This window comes from Perna viridis, chromosome 4 (genome assembly GCF_037379345.1).
Source record: "Perna viridis isolate PV_CMFRI_1.1 ecotype Kerala chromosome 4, ASM3737934v1, whole genome shotgun sequence".
Lineage (NCBI taxonomy): Eukaryota > Metazoa > Mollusca > Bivalvia > Mytilida > Mytilidae > Perna > Perna viridis.
This window is the reverse complement of record NC_142448.1, coordinates 46,467,227-46,488,705: the sequence shown is the minus strand read 5'-3', so window position 1 is coordinate 46,488,705 and position 21,479 is coordinate 46,467,227. Positions and strand designations below refer to the sequence as shown.

The window sequence follows — 21,479 nt, the reverse complement described above, 5'->3', positions numbered from 1 at the left end:
TTTTAATTTGAATTTATTATAACTTTGGCCGCCATTGTTGTTTAATACGATAAATACCAGTACCAGTGACGAAAAAAGCAGGAATATCCGGAATTTCAGAAAATTGATAAGATAAAAAAGTTAGGGTCGGTCGGGTGACCGTAAACACACATATTTTTTTTTTGGTCTTCTCTGTTTCTGTAAGAAAGATAACTGGGATGTATTTTTATCACTTTTCACGTCACGTCCGTTCGTTAAGTTAGTAATCCGATTATCTCAATTAAGATTTTTTATAAGTTTCCTCGTTTATCTACCCCGGACCTGACTTTTTATGAGCAACTCTGCGGGTGTTTCTAGAAAAGCAGGGAAGGCTTACCCTATCGGTGCACCTGCTCCCAGTTTTTTTGTGGAGTCCGAGTTGCTCGTTTGCTTTTGTTACTTTGTATGTATGATTTTAGTTTCTTTATGTTCTTTGTTGTGTATATCTGTTTTCCATGTCTGGTCTTTGCCTCTGGATTCGGGGTAAGTCTCATTCTCAGTTTATATTTGATCTGCAAATTTGTTGCAATTTGTAAATATGTATTTTTCAGAATTTTCTATATGTCATTACTAAAGGTATACTATGGACAATATGTAGGTATCATTATTTCATTTTATGGCAATTGACACAACACATGTATCAAAATAATTATATGAATACATTTTGAAAGCTTTATTTTCACTGCTTGTAAAATGATTTCGAAAAAATAAATAATTTTCCTACTACCTGACATATTTCCTTGATGGTAACAGGAAACAAGATTATTATTTGTTGGCCGGACAAGACTTACAAGCCCTATTGAGGTATTATATATTATATATACATTTGTATATTACCAATGAGAATCTTGTCTGCTATGTCATAAGCACTACTGTTATTCATTTTCTTTTGGGAATATCCGTCACAGTTTCACAAAAAGAATTGGGGCTTCCAAAGCCACCTGTAATTTCTCCAATTGTTTCTTTCAGATGAAGTAGGATATTACATCTGATACAAAACATTTTGCCATTTACCGGATTTGTCCCTATTTAAACATCGCCTGCCATGATATCTAATGAAAACAGTGTTCCACATCAGTATCACTTTGAAGCTTGATTAATCGGATTAATTCAAATGTTCTACCGATCAATACTTTTTCAGTTAGGATTATTTCCCTTACCCCAAGTCTACTACCTTATTCCCCAAAAACTGGTTAAAAATGCATGTTTAGCTACAAAAATGGCAAAAGGTAGCTAATTCGGTCCCAAAAAATAACAAAAATGATTAAATTGAAGGGAAAACAATGACCAAAAAATGACAAAATTTAGGCGAAAAAGTAAAAAAATGATAAAACAAAAGGAACCAAATTTGACATAAAAATCAGACAATATTAGCTCGAAAAATGACAAAAATATCAAATTTTAACTGAGAAAATGAAAAAAAAAATTTTGTAAAATTTAGATGAAAAAAAACAATTAATAAAAACATTACAAAAAAATAACAGAATTTTACAAAAAAGCCACTTTACGACTCAAAAATGGATAAAAAAAACAAAAACAAAAACAAAATTGGGCAAATAAATGACAAATTAAAAAATATAAAAAAATATCAAAATTTGACTGACGAAAATAGCAAATTTATAAGCCCCAAAAAATGACAAAAAAGCAATTTTAGCTCAGAAAATATCAAAGTTAAGATGGCATAACAACATTTGACCTAAACATTGCAAACTTTAGCCTTCGGCTAAAAATATAGAAACATATAACAAAATTTAGACGATAAAAATAGCTAACTTTTACTGAAAAAAAATATTTAAGCCCCAAAATGACAAAAAGTAGCAGAAATTTAACTTGAAAATGGCACAAAAATAACAAAATTTGACCAAAAATGTAGCCACAAAAATAGAAAAGCGCAAATTTTAACTCCAAAAAGTGGCAAAAAAACATATTTTGGCGAAAAAATAACAAAATTTAGACTAAGACTTTACAAGAAAAATATAACTGATAAAAGAAGCCGATTTTCCTCTTAAAATGGCAAATTGTAGCTCTTAAAAGCAAATTGCAAGTCAAGCTTAAAAAAGAACAAATTTAACAAATAAACTTGCCAATTTAAGCCCGAAAATGGCAAAAAATGGAAAATTTTGGCTAAAAAATTGGCAAAAAAATGACAAATTTTTGAGAAGAAAAAAAAACCAAAATTTGCCGGAAAAAAATTATGCAACAAAAAAGGAAAAAGTAGCAAATTTTAACGTAAAAATAGCAAACAATAATAAAATGGAGACGAAAAAAAAACATTATTAAGACAAAAAAAATCACAAAATATAACAGATTGACCGAAATAATAGCCAACTTTAGCATCCAAAATGGCAAAAAATAGTCAATTTAAGTCTAAAAAATAATAAGAAAATAGTACATTTTAGGTAAAAAAGGAGAAAAATAACAAAATTTAGTAGAACAAAATATCACAGTTTAGACAAAAAAAGTTACGAAAAATTAAAGCATTTTTACCGATAAAATAGCAAAATTAAGCTCTTGAAATAGAAAAAAAAATTGAGCTAAAGAAAAGGCAAAATAAATAATATTTTGGTGAAAAAAAAACAAAGAATTGTAGACGAAAAAGCAGCAAAATTTGCCAATTTAAACTGCAAAAATGGAAAAACTGTATAAAAAAAAGTCACTGAATCTCGCATCCCTTCACGAAATATTCTCATCAGAAAGTTATAAATGTCATGTTGCTGGTTCAGAATCTTTAAAAAAAAAACAAGTATCACAGAACCATCAGTCTGATATCACATATATCATATCACAGGACATGGGCATGGTCCAACAAATGTTTCCCAAAAAGACAAACTACTTTATGAAATCGTACGAGTATGCCACGGATATTTATTGATCGATATGAAACAGGGCACTCCTGACAACTTGAGATTGAGGAGCAACATTTTCCCATAGGAAACTCAGGATGTGTTCTTGGATGAGGAAAAGTATAAATAGAGATGAAAAAAGATATGTGGTCACTTCTTGGTTGACTTGCAAAGGAGATGGAGGCACCTTGAGCAATAAAGATTTACAAGATAGTTCCCTGTCGAGGGATTCATTTAGAAGAGGTCACCAGTAGTGATGTCATACACGTGCAATGGACGACAGAAAGGACACAATGCAAACCAAAGAATGAACTGACAAAAGAAAGTGAGGCCCTAAAGATCTCGTGGTAGACCAGCTGGAGAAAGAAAAAAGCTGACCAGAAAACATATGTGACACCTATAAATGGAACCGTATAGAGAGGACTTCGGAACAAAGATCGTACGGTTGTATTAAGAACGTAAAACGTACAACGTCGGAATATCAAATACAAGTGGAAACCAGAGCGGATTATCGTGCATCCTTGTAAAAAAAACGTAGTTGAACTTTTGTAACTTTCTTGATTTATTGGGGTTTAGGCATCATCATGTGTTTGACGATTTGCACGAATCGGCATACAAACATCGTTTTTCAAATTCCGATGGGTCCTGCTATAACGCTGGTAAAGGGATGGGCCAACGGCATTAAATAGGCGTCCATGGGTACGTCGAAAGCAAAGGGGTCATCTGTTGGGTGTATGAAAAAGTTTTCGTCAGTCGGGTCTTTGGGTAAGTTTTCTTGAGTTTCATCCTGGATCAATTGGGGTAGCCCTTTCATCGGAGTATAAGGGTTGTGGCGTAGTCCATTCATCAAAGTATCTTGGATTTTTTCTTTTCTCAAAGCATATTGGTGTAGTTCTGTCATCAAAGTATCGTAGCCCGATAAACCAATTTGCATCAATTCTGTCTTTCTAAGGTTGTCTTTTGCTCGACAAGTTGCGTATCTGGACTGTATTGGTCTGTTTGCATGGTTCTCGTAGCGTGAGAGACTCAATGATCATTGCGATAGTCCAGAATAAGGAGAACACCTGGCTTTATTCCGATGGGCTAGATTAATTGAAGCTTGGTATCCATGAGTTTTCCTAAAATGACGTTTCATATTATACCTTCTTGTAAAGATCATCTTCATTCTGGACAGGTCGTTGACATCTTGTAAACGACGACATTCTTCTTCGACAACTGAGAACAAAATGATAACAATTCATGTTTTTACTTGTTTTATGCAAGTCTTCTCTCTAATATTCCTTCCATACTGTAACACCCACTTTTGAGGCTATGTTTGGCTCTTTACCTCTTTACTCTTCCCATTCTTTCTTTTATATTGACTCTTTACTCCGATTCTTGACTCCGACTCCGACTCCTTACTCCGGTTTTTGTCTCGTACTCCGACTCTAATGACTCTTGACTCTTACTCCCAACTCTAACGATTCTTGACTCTAACCCCCGACTCTAACGACTCTTGTCTCTACTCTGCTGATTCTAATTACCTACAATTTTCCCATCACTCCTCCTAACCTTAACTATTTCTATCTTTAACTCTAAACTTTTAACCTGATATGAGGTTTAACACTAGATGGTTATTTCTTTAGCAATATCATTCCCTGTGCAATTCTGAAGATTTAACCCTAACTCTATCCTTAACCATTTTCTTTCAACTAACTTTATTCGACCTCAAAGTGTACCTCTTTCTCAAACCGTAACTTAATCAATAAACCATTTATCACATTTATTGGCCGTAGCCCTAAACCTAACCCTAGACAAATAACATGGCTGGACCCCATTCCTAACCATAAACCTAAGCCTAACTCTTTACTTAACTACACCGCAAATCCTTACCCGAACCTAGATCTAACGTTTAACTCTAACAAATTTCTTGACACTGGACATTATCAGAAACTCTAACCCTAGTTGTTTGACCCGCACGCTAACTATCTAAATCTAACACTGACCCAAGTCATAACCCCGAACCCGAACAAGTAACGATCGAGACCTGACCCCAATCCCCATAACAAACTTTGTGTAACATTCATAAAGTCTAAGACCTGGCATAGACCTAATTCTAGACTTAACCATAACCTTAGACAAACAGCAACATCTGATCCCAACCTTAAATATAACCCTAAGCCTAAATCTACAAATAACTATAAACATAATCTTTACCATAGGCATGATCTGACGGTTGAGTCTACCAACGTTCTTGATATTAGACCTCATCTGAAATTCAGACCCTAACCTTAGGTCTAAATATGACCCAAAGCCGAAACAAGTACATGTATCTTACCCTTACCCCATAAGTAACTCTAGGTATAACTTTAATCAAATTCAATGTTTATTATCAGAGGTAGACGTAGAAAATAATAGCAGTGATAAGACCTACACTGCTACCACTCTCTCCAAAAAAGAGATTGTGGAAAACCATAAATCTGTGCTACCAAGGACGATGATTGTGATTTACCGTCTATGTACTGGATTCCTAAACTTCACAAGAATCCATCCAAACAACGTTCCATAGCTGGATCTGCAAAATGTACCACCAATCCTCTTTCAATACTTTTAACTTCCATACTCACAACTGTCAAAGAGGGTCTACAGTCCTACCACAATACTTGTTACTCCCGTAGTGGTATTAATTCAATGTGGATCCTGAAAAATTCGAAAGAACTTTTGGAGACAATCAGTTCAAGACTATTATCTGAATATAATAGCATTAAAATCTATGATTTTTCAAAACTGTATACTTCTATTCCCAACACTCAGTTAAAATCCCGACTAAAAAACATTATACATCGTTGTTTTTCCAACAAAGATGGTACACCTAGATACAAATATATAGTTCTTGGTAGAGATTCCTCATATTTTTTCAAATCATCTTCCAAATATACAGAGGAAGATGTTAACAAAATGCTGAAATTTTTAATCGACAACATATTTGTCCAGTGTGGTGGACGTGTTTTTCAACAAATGGTCGGCATTCCAATGGGAACAAATTGTGCTCCTTTACTTGCTGACCTATTCCTTCACTCTTATAAGGCTGACTTTATAGCTGATCTGATCAGAAAGAAAGAATATCGTTTGGCTAGATCCTTCAATCTCAGTTTCCGCTATATAGATGACGTATTATCTTTAAACAATCCTAATTTCAGGGATTTGATACATCGCATCTACCCAAAAGAACTTGAGATAAAGGATACTACAGACACTGTGAAGTCAGCCTCATATCTTGACCTACACTTAGAAATCGATGGTAAAGGAAAACTATTGACCAAACTTTACGACAAACGTGATGACTTTTCATTCAGAATTGTCAACTTTCCTTACATCTGTGGCAACATCCCTTCGGCTCTTGCGTATGGAATGTTCATATCACAACTCATACGTTATGTCAGAGCTTGCCGAAACTACGCAGACTTTTTGTATCGCGCTAGATTTCTAACAAATAGGCTTCTGGAACAAGGTTATATTGTTACAAGATTGAAGTCATCACTACAGAAGTTTTATGACCGTTATCATGAACTCGTGGATCGTTATGGTGTATCCATCAGCACCATGAGAACTGATTTATTGAACGTTTGTTTACCCCGGAATTTTGTCTCTTTAAGGTCTGGTGGTCAGTCAGCTTAGACGAAGGTCTGGCATAGCGATCGACATCGTCTAAATTGCGTTATAAGTTTATTGAGTTATATTAAGGATATTTCTAAGGAGAAGTAGTATTAAGTATTTAGTACTCTTTTGGCGAGAGTCTCGCGCTAAGCGATACACCTCGTTTAGATACCATTAAGTTAATCGTGTTTAATAAGGATAAAGAAAAAATAGAATTACATATGAGAGTTTGCTCATTTTGTGTCAATAAATGTTCTATTGAGTAATTTACTGAGCATACTCAGTGAGAAATTTCTGTTAAGGGTTTAGGTAGAGAATAGTATATCATTGTGTTTAATATAAATAAGTTTTACTGGTAAGAGTGAATGAAGATCCCTAAAAGAACCCATTGAGAAATTTAGAATTGATGTTTAATGTAAACGGTCGGTATACGTGACAAACATTTGGTGGCAGCGATGGGATCTTCATTACGCTGAGAGTGTAACCATTAAGTTTAAGATTAGTTTTGATTTAAAAAAATAGATTAGTATTTTAGTTCGAATTTTATACTAAAAATATGTCATTCGTATTAGATATTGAGGCTATTGAGCAGGAAATTAGTATGTTATATAATAAGTTGGCTGAGAGTAATAAGGTTTTACAGTCAACGCCGAAAGATAGTAAAAGTTTGAGTATATGTAGGGACTCGGGAATGTATTCTGAACAACAGAGTAGGGTTCCACAAATTAGAAAGAAAACCCCCATTGAAAATAATGGAAGGATACGGGAGTTGTCGACAGTGATGTAATGAGAGAAAATATGAAGTCTCGGCAGAAAGTGAGAGAAAGGCTGACTGATCCAAGCGTTATGAAAGAGAAGATAAGGGAGGATTCAAATGAATCAAGAGTGTCTGATAGTTCAGTGAGAAATAATTCAAAGAGTAGTTCTAAGGCTGTAGTGTTTAAACCATCAAGAAGTGACGTTACAACGTCATAGTTAGATTACAAATCACATTTTGAGATGTGTGCAATCATGAATAAGTGGGAGCCTGAGCAGCAGGGATTACATCTAACTGTTTCCCTGAGCGGCTTGGCTCAATCGGTACTCGGCGATTTGCCGTTAGACATGAACAAGAATTATGATGTGTTAGTGAAAGCGTTAGAGGACCGTTTTTACCAGCTAGTCAGACTAAGCTGTACCGAGTTCAATGAGAGAGGGGAGACAGAAAGCGTCTGAATCTCTACCTGAACTTGGACAGTCGATACGCAGATTAGCAAATTTGGCATATCCAACTGCTCCGTTGCATGTGAGAGAAACTTTAGCTAAAGAGCTGTGTTTAGACGCTCTTATAAGATCTGAAATGAGATTGAGGGTAAACAAATCCAGGCCACAGTCTTTGAATGAAGGGATAAGGTTGGCAGTGGAGCTTGAGGCATATGATAGGGTGGAGGGAAATATTTATGATCGTTAAGACAAACATGGACTGAGAAAGATACGAAAAGAAAGAAAGAAATTGAGCTAAAGAGATGGATGAAACAGATGGAAAGTAACATAGAGAGTTTGACGAATGAGCTAAAACAGCTCAGACTGGCTCCAGACACTAACTCTGAAGCCGTTAGGCCAACAACATCAAAACAGGTATGTTACAAATGTGGGAGACCAATTCCCTTTGCAAATGAATGTCGGGTAAAGTGTAAAATTTGTGGTACGTCTGGATATTACAGTCGTTGTCCACAGAAATGTTTCAAATGTAAGAAAGTTGGACATATTGCTTCGAAATGTCAAGAAAGTCAGAACTTTGATACAGCAAAGAATCAAAATATGACGGCAATAAAAGGAATTAAGGGGAATAATAACAAAAATAGGGGTTTAAGAATACCTTCCTTGGAAGATGCCGCAATGTATGTAGAAGTTGTGGTACAGGGTGAGAAGGCAAACTTTTTTGTTGACACAGGAGCCACCCTGACACTAGTTTCAACGACGCTATATGACAAAATGGTACAAGAAGGTAAGCCAAAATTGAGAAAATAACCAAAATATACAATTCGTTTGTGGTACGAGTTTGATGCTGCAGTTCTTTTGCGATTGCTTTAGGTAATTACATTTATGACATTGAGGTTGTAGTTACTTACTTGAAGGTCGATGGTATAATAGGATTAGACTTCTTGAAGTCTTATGAATGTAGCTTAGATGTTGTAAAGGAAATTTTGATGATTCAAAATGAAACTATACTATTGTATTGCAAGGGCTTTTTGGGTTGTTACCAAAGTGTTTCCACTGAAACTGTAAGTATTCCCCGAGAAAGTGAGATCATTATACAAGGAAAGGTTTGTCATTCCAAAGCTCAGAGACTACCAGGGTTAAAATCAATTGTTAGCGGTGATGAAAACTCTAGGCGAACAGACTCAACTTTGATAGCAAGGACATTTGCAAATGTAAAAGATGATGTACCTGTGAGATTGATAATGTGTACTCTGAACCGAAAATGGTTGATTCTGGTACAACAATAAGAGAGTTGAGAGCAGCAACTACAGTGAAGAAAGGGAAATGTGATAATCTTACTGTAAAGGAAAATAAAACAGTAGAACAAGCTAAGTAAGAGGGTGAAGTTATGTCTAAGGTGTTGGTTGAAAATACAACGGTGTCATCTTTAAAAACCAAGAATAATCTTGACCGATCAATTCAAGGAAATGTGGTACGAAAGAGGACACAACCACAATCGTAGGCGTCAAGAAAAGAGTTGAAGGTAGGTACTAGGTTAAGATCCAACACTGTGGCCGTTGTAGATGTTGGCACCCAGACCTTTGACAGGTCGATGTTGAACTAGAGAGAGAGAGAGAGAGAGAGAGAGAGAGAGAGAGAGAGAGAGAGAGAGAGAGAGATCAGGATTGTAGAGATAAAGGAGGCAATGCAAATGTTGAGACTAAGTTAGAATATGTAACCAGTTTTTTTCTTCACATTAAATGAGAGTAACCGTAATATCTTGCTTTGTTTATTCTATTATGACTCATACCGGACGCATGAAAATCGAGGCATGTGTTATGTAATGAAATTGATATATGGTCAGCTGTCAATTATACTGTTATCAATTGTGTTCAAAGGTAGACAAATTATAAAATTATATGGCGCTATTATCAGCAAAATACATCAGTTGAATCGCTTTAATCTGTTCAGTAAACAATTACCCTGACCATCACGAGAGATTTAAATATACATTTTGTGGTTCATTCTTTATATCGTTATAGTGATGAATAGTGCACGATTTTGGGGTAAGTCCACTGATACATTATGATGTACATGGTTGATTCGATGTCATTGTTAAACCATGTAAGTTTGTATTTAGCAATTTCAATTGGTATTTAGTTATATTGTTTGCATACGATAATTTAGACTAGTTTATTTGACGGGGATAAACTCATCATTTTCAATACATTGGTATGGTCGATAATTTGTAAACAGCCCTTTGGCTTTAATTGACTGAACCAGTCATATGGTTAAATTATGTGACCTGGGCATGTAAAAGCCGTTGCAGGTACGAGAACACAATTAATTCCCTTTGGTTTTTGTTGTTTATAGTTGTTAGTAGGTACCTTCCACTTTTTTTCATATTTTCACTGGAAACTTATTTGCTGAAGTTTTGCCTCTAATTGGTAAAAAATAGGTTAAAATTACATGGGATTTTTTCATTAATCAATTCTGACTAAAATTTGTGATTTGGTTCAGTGGAAGAAGGTTAAAATTTAGGACTTTTAACTCAGTTCATTTGTCATGTTTACCCCATCTCCGAATTATATGTATTAATTTCAGAAAATGATGGTAAAATTTTCTACAATTTATATATAAAATCCTGTTTGTACATATCGTTAGGCCAGAGACGTTTTCTTCGGTTTGCGCCGGTGGAATTTTTTTAATCTGCTCAAATGTGTGTATTGAAATGCACTTGAAAATTAATTGCGGTCTCGTGTCTGCAATCTGTTATTCTGTCTCTTTTATATCTGGTGGTCACAGAGCTTAGACGAAAGTCTCGCATAGCGATCGACATCGTCTAAATTGCGATATAAGTTTATTGTGTTATATTAAGGATACTTCTAAAGAGAAGTAGTATTAAGTATTTAGTAATCTTTTGGCGAGAGTCTCGCGATAAGCGATAGACATACCATTAGATAGATACCATTAAGTTAATCGTGTTTCATAAAGATAAAATAAAAATAGAATAACATATGATAGTTTTCTCATTTTGTTTCAATAAATGTTCTAGTGAGTAACTAAACATACTCAGTAAGAAGTTTCTATTCAATGTTTAGATAAAACCTCTTGAGTTGATTTTGATTTAGTTAGATTAGTTCTGAGTATAGAGAATAGATATATCATTGTGTCTATATAAATAAGTTTTACTGTTCTTACGTCGAGGACAGTTTAAGTTAAGAGTGAGTGAAGATCCCTAAAAGAACCCACTGAAAAATTTAGAAATAAGAAACAATGTGTTTTAATGTAAACGGTCGGTACAAGTGCCAAAAGGGTGGGGGTTTAGCTCAAAACCGTTAACACCTATTTAAATCGTGAGCGACAGCATATCAAACAGAAACATTTACAAGCGTTCGCTTATTGGAGCATCCTAACGCGGGCAAACTTTGAGTGTACGCGACATACAAATATCAAAAATATTAGACTAAAGTAGTTACAAAAAAAGTTCAATCTCCTTATTAAAAAACAACTATCATACAATACTTAAACAAAAAAGGGGGCGAAGGAAACAAACCACGAATGAACATATGGAGGGGAAAATCAAATTCCGTAGTTAAATGGTTTTCCCCCATAACGGGTCAAATCTAGTACACGCGACATGTAAACATTGGAAGTATGAAAAAGAAATCGGTTTACCCGATAGAGCCCGATAAAACGTTCAAAGCAAGTTTGGGTGTACGCGACATGCAAATATCGAAAATACTATAGCAGTAAAAAGTTCAATCTCCTGATAATAACAAAAGAAAAACATTCAACAAGCACACAAGTCTCAAACTTAAACAAAAAAGGTGTAGGAAACAAACTACGAATGAAAATATGGAGAGAGAGAGAGAGAGAGAGAGAGAGAGAGAGAGAGAGAAATCCGCAAATCAATGGTTTATCCAATAGAACCCCATAACGGGTCAAATCAAGGACACGCGACATGTAAAAAAATCGGTTTACCGGATAGAGCCCCATTTAAAATGAAAAGGTAGAGTGGTTCTGTAATAGTTTATGAAATAAATAGTCGACTATAAAAAATACACCATTCAAAAACTAATAACGTTCCAATTGTAAACATCAGTTGTAAACCTAACAATTGTCAGGATAAATTTTAGTGGTTAGTCAAAATAGCAACATTAATTATCCAAACTGAATTAATTAAAGACCTCGTTCAATATGGACAACTCATAAAGACTGAATGATGGAAGAAATGGTCGCAGTATAATGTGGATTTGACGGAACCTGTCAAGATATTCAGAAATACCGATGCAACGTTGAGCAAGTCTGAGCACGATTGGTATCAATGGATGCCATGTTTCCTCTAGGTAGGCAAAACGGCAAGTGAGAAATAAAGGTCACGAGATCCACTTATGCCAGGTGGCATCCCATCACCCTCTGGTGCAGTAATCAAAGGAGTGCAGCAAAATTAATGTTCGCAAATTCATAGCAATTTTTTTTTATAGCACAATGGCTATTTATATATAAATATTAAGGGAAGCCCACACTGGTAACAGAAAAGAACCGAGCACTCATGGTTGGCATGAGATGGTCTACCATGATTTCTTGCGGTAACGCAAGAAAGTACAAATGTTTGAATTGATCCGACGTACAATACTGGAAATCGTGTTTGATTGTAATGAGAAAACAACAATATATACAAAAAGATTTTAAGACTTTTGAAGTTAGTAAATTGGAAATAACTGTTAATCCGTCTCTCCTTGTTAACTAATATACAGTTTTGTTAAATCATCAATTCGTAAACATCTAAATTACAGCTGATCAATTGTCCGGAACATCCGCAGGCGTTAGGTCAACATTGTTCAGTTTTTCGATCTCCAGGTTTAAATATAAAATCCACAAATTGTTCACTCCGAGCCACAAATGTCTCGAGTTGCATAGTGCTTATATTCATCGCCGGTATGCGTCCATGGGTCCCTGGAATTCCCCCTTCTCAGCGAGGAATGCCTGACAAAAAAAACCCATGAAACAGCAGCCGAAAAGATTCAAGTAAATTGTACCCGGGTAAGTAGTTTGGGTGTTGGGAAGGGTTTTTTTATGTGATTTGAATCAATGAACAGGCGTTTGCTATGGCGAAACGCTAAATGACGTCACGCTTTGTGACGTATAAATTTAGGGGTTTGGAATCAATCCGGAAGAGAAACCAATTTCCGTAACGTTAGCTTTCATTAAATTGGTTTATCTAAAATAGAGATAAACCGTATTAATTAAAGACCTCGTTCAATATGGGCAACTAATAGAGGCTGAATGATGAAAGAAATGGTCGCAGTATAATGTTGATTTGACGGAGCCTGTCAAGATATTCAGAAATACCGATGCAACGTAGGGCAAGTCTGGGCACCATTGGTATCAATGGATGTTATGTTTCCTCTTGGTAGGCAAAACGGCAAGAGAGAAATGAAGGTCACGAGATCCACTTACGCCTGGTTGCATCCCATCACCCTCCGGTGCAGTAATCAAAGGAGTGCAGCAAAATTAATGTTAGCAAATTCATAGCAATTTTTTTATAGCACAATGGCTATTTATATATAAATATTAAGAGAAGCCCACACTGGTAACAGAAAAGAACCGAGCACTCATGGTTGGCATGAGATGGTCTACCCCGATTTCTTGCGGTAACGCAAGAAAGTACAAATTTTTGAATTGATCCGACGTACAATACTGGAAATCGTGACCCCATACCTTGCCAGATTTCGCCACGAGGGCGTGTCTATACACGCCTTGCCATATCTTCCCCCGTGTATGTCCACGAACGTTTTATTGATTGCAGAACTAATCAATATGCTGTTTCTATGAATATATATTTTAATGCAAAGATCATATATATTTTATATATTTCGAGAAGTGCAATTTTTGTTGTTTTTTGAGTTCTAACATTATGACGCCTTGTCATTTTGTTCTCAGTTCCTGTTGAAGTTGCAATATATTGTTTATGAGTTCAAACTTATTCTATTGGAAAGACTTTCTGGTCTACGACGGACCACTTGGGGCTAATCTAAGAAGTCTGAATGCTGATTTGATGTCGCATTTTGCAAATTCATATGATACAAAACCTAGGTTCTGTATCATATGAATGGCATTGTCTGTGCAAAAATACTTTACTGAACAAAAAAATCGGGCGATGAAATCGTTTACCGAATGGTTGGGAGGGTAGGAAAGGTTGTGAATTAGCCTATAATCCGAACTCGACGTTTTTGGCCTAAGTGAAATTTGCGATATTCATAATGTCGGAAATAAGGGGGGGGTTGGAGCGAATGGGCCGGCAATTCTATTCAATTCGATTTCTTTTTTATTTTTTTTCGTACAATAATGGCCAAATCTCCTTTAATCTGGTAAGTTCAAATATCCATAGGAAGACAGGGGCCCGAGTAATTAAACTTGAATCCATGATCTAATCCGTTATTTAGTTTTATAGCCTTTTCGGGGTCAAGATAATTAACAAGTGCCCTTTTAACCTGGGAGACCTTGATTGGTTGATTTATTGTTGGGGTTTAATGTCCGAGCAGCAATATTTCTGCTATATTCAGACAATGAACATGAAATGGGTGATAAAATGAACATGCATGAAATGATCATGAGATGAAACAAAGGGATGGGACACAAGGGTAATAGGGTCGAAAAATTTTGATTGCCACTAGAAAAAGGGAGGGATGGGTAAGGTCGGGCAATTTAGTCTCCTGTGGCAGAGCGGAAAGGTTCCTACTCCTATCGAATACTACAGCAGGGTTCTTTAACGTGCGAGGAACGTGATGTCTTTCCCAACACGATGCACTATTTAGTCGCCTTTTACGACAAGCTTAGCGCTGCTGCAGGCCTATTCTTTTAACACCCGGACCTGCACGGGGCGACCTTGATTGGAGTAATACCCAAGGCATATAATCAGCCATTTCCTGAAACAAATTCAGTTATTATTTACAAATAGTGCATATTAAACAAAAACATAAACATATTTGAAAACATTTAAAAAATAAACCCTATATGTACTGAATTGTTGTGACTTGCTTTTGTTCATTTTGTTCACTCGTATCTATTTGAATCTACAATTTATGTAAGCGTGAGGTCCATTACATTTGCCACATTTGCGTGCCAATTAGCATGCTCTCCCGTATTCACGTTTTTTTACCTTTGTTGTAATTTTTTTCATGGTATGTTCTGAAATTGACGATCGTTTAATTGGCCATCGATGCGTGAATGAAGTGTGTGATTAGATGAGTTTGAGTTTAAATATTTTGTCTCTGGTGCCCAAAGTTTTGAGTAGATGTAACATTTGGTGTACATACACATAGCATCCACAACTAAATATCTACCACACCCCATGAAGATGGATTGCGTTCTTTTCGCAATCTAAATTGCTGGTCATATTGGACCCAACCTATGTTAACACCCCTAGCTGCTGCGAATCTCACTGTGTCCATGTATTTAAATAACTCTGATCCTTTATTAGGCCATTTTCCCAGCACAATACTAGCATATATCATAAATGCTGAAGACCAGACATGGATATTTTTAATGGGCTGAGATGACTTTTTAGTCACGAACAACATACCGCCCCGAATTGTAAGATCACCATCGAAATCGTTCCCACTTGGGATCTCTTTGTTGGACTTAGGGAGAAGACTTAGATCAATATATGCTCCGCTCTAAGCCTTTTCTTTTATTTCAATGGGATATGAGATGAGATCGGATCAAAAACGCTTCTAATCGGGATTGGCATATGATTTGAATTGTTAATAGTTTGGGTATGACCCCCATGTCATTTGATTGGGGAGTCTTGTATGTGTCAAAATTAGGGGTAAACGTACCATTGTTTTGTTGGGAAGCTATCCCTTTGGAGCTGGGCGAGGGGTACTGGTGGTTCGTCGGTGGCGGGCTGTGGCCAACATCATGTGCAAGGGCTGGTTCCGCTGTCGCCAAAGATCCTGTCCTGGATGGTTTCGGGAGTGTCGAGCAGTCAGCATTTACATCCTTGTTTGTAGTTGGTCCAACGATGGGAGGTGACTGCTGTGGGGCAACTGTTTGTCCGAGTTGGAGCGTTGCTGATTCTTCTATCACTGTGAATTTAATGAAGCTGTCGTTTGCCGTCTACGGGCCTTCTGTTGTGGTTCTGCAGTTGAAGGGGGGGTTCCTTTTTTTCTGAGGTTTCATGATGTGGATGTTTCGCCAAACTTCAGATTGTCGACGAATTTTCGATTTTCAATGAACAGGCGTTAGCTATGGCAAAACGCTAAATGACGTCACGCTTTGTGACGAATAAATTTTGGGGTTTTGATTCAATCCGGAAGAGGAACGAATTTCCGTAATGTTAGCTTTCATTAAATTGGTTTATCTAAAATAGCGATATACCGTATTATACCAAAAAAATTATTGAACATAATTAAACAAAAATAATTAAAACAACAAAAAACAAATCAAAAACAAATAATTTACAAAAAATAATGAAAAAACAATGAACGTAAATGAAAATGTAGAATTAAAAAGAAAAATAAATAAAGATAACTCTAGTCATAATAACCCCCTTTTTATACTTACTTGTTTATAGTATACTATATAATGACACTAATAAGGACAATTAATGATGATTCCTATGGAGGTCATTTCCTCCCTCCTAACCTGTAAGCCCCACCCCCACTTTCTACATCAAAAGGTCCCCCTGTTCCCTTTATTGGTCCTGGGTGTCCCACCAAAATCCACTTCCGGTCACCCAAGTTCCACTTCTAGTCCACGGACACCGGATGTGACGTCATGCGTATGCGTATTGGGTGCTCTACCCGGCTCCCCCCAAAAAATACTAAGGGTGCACTATACAGTTATATGAAAGCGCACTGTTTTGCGCACCAAGTTTCCCCGGTCAAATATTGTAAAACTTAAAAGTTGAAATTTGGTGGATACATTTTTTAAATGTAGTTAAGCATTTATACCTAGAGAGATGTAATATATGTAATGGTAAACAGTTGTAATTTAAATGAATAATGGTACCCGGAAAGTTTCAGTCCCCTGCCGTATTCGGTTCCTTCCTCAGCATCAGATGACTGATTTTCAAAATACCTTATTTCGCACGAACTTTTGGAACTAAAATTGTAAGAGAATGAATCAAAAAGGGTCTTATTATTTTTACCCTTTTTCCACCTACTCCTTGCATACTTTCATCCTGTGGTAGTGTCTAAGTGCCTGATATTTTATAAAGCATAGTATTTGGCTTTCAGTTTTGGAAAGGCACCCCTGATTTGTACTAAAACTCAGTAATATTTTTTTCAGTATGTTACCATGGCCACTGGATTTTATAACAATAATCACTAAATTACTTATAAATGACTTGAACCTCCACACACCAAGGATTTAAAAAATATGCACTTTTTAATGACAAAACACTAGAAATTTCTGTGCGAACTGCCTCAAAACAGCTTTATTTCAACAAAATGAGACCAAATTTTTAGAAATGACCTAACTGTATTGTACTACCTAATGGCAAGTTTTTGAGAACCCTACATCTGAAAAAATAGGATTTTCACCATAGAAACCACAATTTCTTGTGTAGGTTAAGGTGTACTGAGTAAGAAAATGTAGTTTGTGTCAAGAAGTTTAATTGTTTAGCACAAATAAGTCCTTAGCAACCAAATTTTCTGAAGTTTCATCATTTCAAATGTGACGTCATAGAAGATTCTTGTGTCTTCTTGCGATATGTGCTATTCTAACCACTTTTAAGTAAAAAATGAGAACAAATTTTCAGAAATTACCTTTATTGTACTACGTAAGATTAGAACTCATTATTTTTAATCACTGCAGATGAAAATTATCGTGGAACCATTCATATCTATTTCGGAATTCATAACTTTGTTATAGATCAACAATATTAAATATCATATTCTGAGCACTTCTTCCGATAAGTAGATAAATGCGACAGCAGGGGCGTTCCAGTGATTAAAAAAGGGAGGGTGGACGGGAGAAAAAGCGGGATACAAGGCTACAAATAGGTTGTTTTGTCCTAATTATGCATAAAGCAAACTTTTCCAGTAATAAAGGGTTTCCATACCCCGGACATTTTAAGTCATAGATATTTAGTTATAGTCTTATAATTAGTCATTTATCAACCCGAATATCGTTCAAATGCATACAGGCTTAGTTGAGTGCATTTAATATTCACATAATTTATTTAAACTTCAAAGTTTAGGATAAGTGCCATATTTTGAAAGAGTTAATTGGTTATGTTGTATGGAATAAAGCATATTTTTATGAAGCACAGGATATTTTGTTCCTTTCAATGACCATATGCAAATTCTAAAATGCCGCTAAAAGTCAATTTACTGGTGATGTCACTTTTTAAACGTCCAATGGCCAGGCAATCGCCCCACATCATATCTCGAGATTTGAGATATAGTATTGAACATAAATGTGTGTCTATAAAGTAGTATTTATAATCCACTTTCACAAGAAGATTGGAATTATGGTATTTATACTGTTCCTGCATGTAAAAACAACACAAAATTACAATTTGAAGTACGACAAAGTAAACGCGCAACTAGCTTGCTCTCCCTAAAATCAAATGATCGAATGTTCAATGACGTGTTAAAAGTAAAAACTATTCTATGTTTTAATATTTGATTTGACGACGCTTCTTGTTACACTATTTTCTCCTAAGAGTTTTGTTTCATTGACAGTTCCTACTTTCTTATAAATACGACATGTACACGTTTGTTAGTCTAAATTCTAAGCTACATTACATGTTTGTCTGAAAATAATTCAAAATAATTTTTTGTTTTCAAAGAGTAATCAAGGGAACCAAGGTTATAGCGGTAATCAAAAGAATGCAATCCAGGGACAAAGACCAGACATGGAAAACAGACATAACACAATAAAGAACATAAAGTAACAAAAATCATACATACAAAGTAACAAAAGCAAATGAGCAAATCGGACTCCACTAAAAACTGGGAGCATGGACCAGGTGCACCGGTAGGGTAAGCGTTCTCTGATTTTCTAGAAACACCCGCCGAGTTGCTCATAAAAAGTCAAGTCCGGGGTAGACAAACGAGGGAAGGAAAACTATGAACCTTTGAATAAATCAGTTTTCATGGTGCAGATTGATACACTGGAATTTTTAATCGACAACATATTTGTCCAGTGTGGTGGACGTGTTCTTCAACAAATGGTCGGCATTCCAATTTTCAAATATTTTAAATCCAATGGGAACAAATTGTGCTCCTTTACTTGCTGACCTATTCCTTCACTCTTATGAGGCTGACTTTATAGCTGATCTGATCAGAAAGAAAGAATATCGTTTGGCTAGATCCTTCAATCTCAGTTTCCGCTATATAGATGATGTATTATCTTTAAACAATCCTAATTTAAGGGATTTGATACATCGCATCTACCCAAAAGAACTTGAGATAAATGATACTACAGACACTGAGAAGTCAGCCTCGGTAATCAAAAGAATGTAATCCAGGGACAAAGACCAGACATGGAAAACAGACATACACAACAAAGAACATAAAGTAACTAAAATCATACATACAAAGTAACAAATGTAAATGAGCAACTCGGACTCAACTAAAAACTGGGAGCATGGACCAGGTGCACCGGTAGGGTAAGCGTCCTCTGCTTTTCTAGAAACACCCGCCGAGTTGCCCATAAAAAGTCAAGTCCGGGGTAGACAAACGAGGAAAGGAAAACTAGAGGTTCAAGTCATCCGTTGAATAAACCAGCTTTCATGGTGCTGATGGATACACCATAACGATCCACGAGTTCATGATGACGACCATAAAACTTGTGTATTGATGACTTCAATCTTGTAGCAACATAACCCTGTTCCAGAAGCCTATTTGTTAGAGTTCTAGCGCGATACAAAAAGTCTGCGTATTTTCGGAAAGCTCTGGCATAACGTATGAGTTGTGATCTTTCTAAATACTAAGTGTCCGCATACAAGTAACTAAATTAAAAATACGCTTAATTTTATCACGCATATCTCCTTTTGAATACTAGTACTTAAGTGTAAAATAAAGTTAATATGAGTATCATGTCTGAATATATATATGCATGCAGATTAAAGCGTCTAAACATGTAGGGTGTTAGGTGATGCATTCAGGCGCGGATCAAAGGACAGTCGTACCGGGTGAACGCCACATTCCCAAAAAATTGGCAAAAATAATTTTATAGGCATGAAATCTTGATTTTTCACGAGTTCTACATCCAATTTATGCTACTAATTATGTTTCTTTCGTTTTGTTGATTTATTTTTGTTCGTAGTTGGTCAAGTAGTTCACGCTCATCACAGCTGAAGATTGTACTATTTGTTCCTCTTTCAATGTTATTGTTATTTTAAATTATTCCTAACTATGAGATCTTTATTGCAAATGGAAATCTTCGGCCATTTTCGCTCTACTAAAATAACCATATACAAGTGCAGCTCATATATACTTTTTGCCCAAAATGTAACGACTTACTATAAGATCTTCATTGAAAATGAAAATCACCGGCCATTTTCGCTCCACTGAAATAACCAAATACATGTGCAGATCATATATACTTTTCGCCGAACATGTAACGACTGAAGTTATTTTCCCTTGGTGACACCAACAAAGAAGAGAGAGAGCGATATAAAATGTAATTTTCGAAAATACATTCTGACAAATTCTTGAGAAATTGTCCGAACACTAACTTAATGATATTCAGTATAATATAATACATATTGACTGCAGTAAAAAGGTGGTATATACATGCTATAACTTTAGTTCCCTTGATTACTCATGCACTAGATCACCACAATCAGACTTTGTCTCGGGTGATATTCTTCCTTCGTTAATTCAGTACCAAAGAAGTCATTCGCGGAGTATTCTCTACAAAGGTATGCATATCTACAACACTTTACAAAATACCCATGCCAAAAACACCAGTTTTGAACGTTTTTACATTGCGCAATGCATCTTGAGCGGGAATTACGGTAACGTGCTCAAATCCATGAATTTATAGACATATCATATTAATCGAGATATGAACAACATGTCTATGTCATCAGTTCAGATAAGCTATAGTTAATTGCTATTGAACATCAGTAGGTTCGAGATCACAATTAATTCCCCTTGACTTTTCGTTGTATAAGAATATAGTTCCTTTTTTAGTGTGTTTCTTCCTGATTTTTGTCTTTGCTGTCTTAAACTTTATTGCGTAGTATTTACTGCAGAAATGTAGGACAAGGATCAAATTTACAAGAGATATTTTTCATTTGGTAATTTAATGTGGAAGTTGTGATTTGGTCATATGAAAGAAGGTCAAAATTTAGGATATTTGGCAGTGGTCTACGGAGTCTCCGAAGCAAAGTTGCTAATATGGGGTAGGCATTGCCTAAATCAGCGAGCACCGTTAGCTCTACCATATGTGCACCACCTGTGCGAGACTCGTAAACATAATAAAGGACATTATGGGTGGGGGGTGGGGGGTCAACCCTGATGAAAAACTTTGCTTCGCAAGTGCAATATCTTTATTTATATTTAAGCAGCAAGCAACATCAATAATTCTATTTGAAAATCTGTCTTGTTAATTAATGGGGGTGGGGTGGGTTTCAATAAATGAATAACTTGAACAATATTTCCCCAAAATTCCAACCCCATACCCCCTTTCCCCTCGCTCTCAAAATGGTCAATAACTACATAGCACTTCGCAATATTTTCTAGCAATACCCATTTCAGTTTCGGCCTGTCAGATCAATCTGTACAGATACCGGGAATATTACAGTTCTCCACGGATGGTGGGAATATTTTACAC

General features: G+C 35.9%; 1 long non-coding RNA gene across 1 annotated transcript in view; it reads left to right on the top strand.

Annotated features, from left to right (window-relative positions):
• Positions 1-9,641: 9,641 nt before the first annotated feature.
• Positions 9,642-21,479, top strand: part of LOC148620292 (uncharacterized) — a 72,679-nt gene continuing 60,841 nt past the window's right edge. The window contains exon 1 of the long non-coding RNA XR_015921770.1: positions 9,642-9,745. This is a non-coding gene — a long non-coding RNA (uncharacterized LOC148620292). The remainder of the gene's footprint in view (positions 9,746-21,479) is intronic.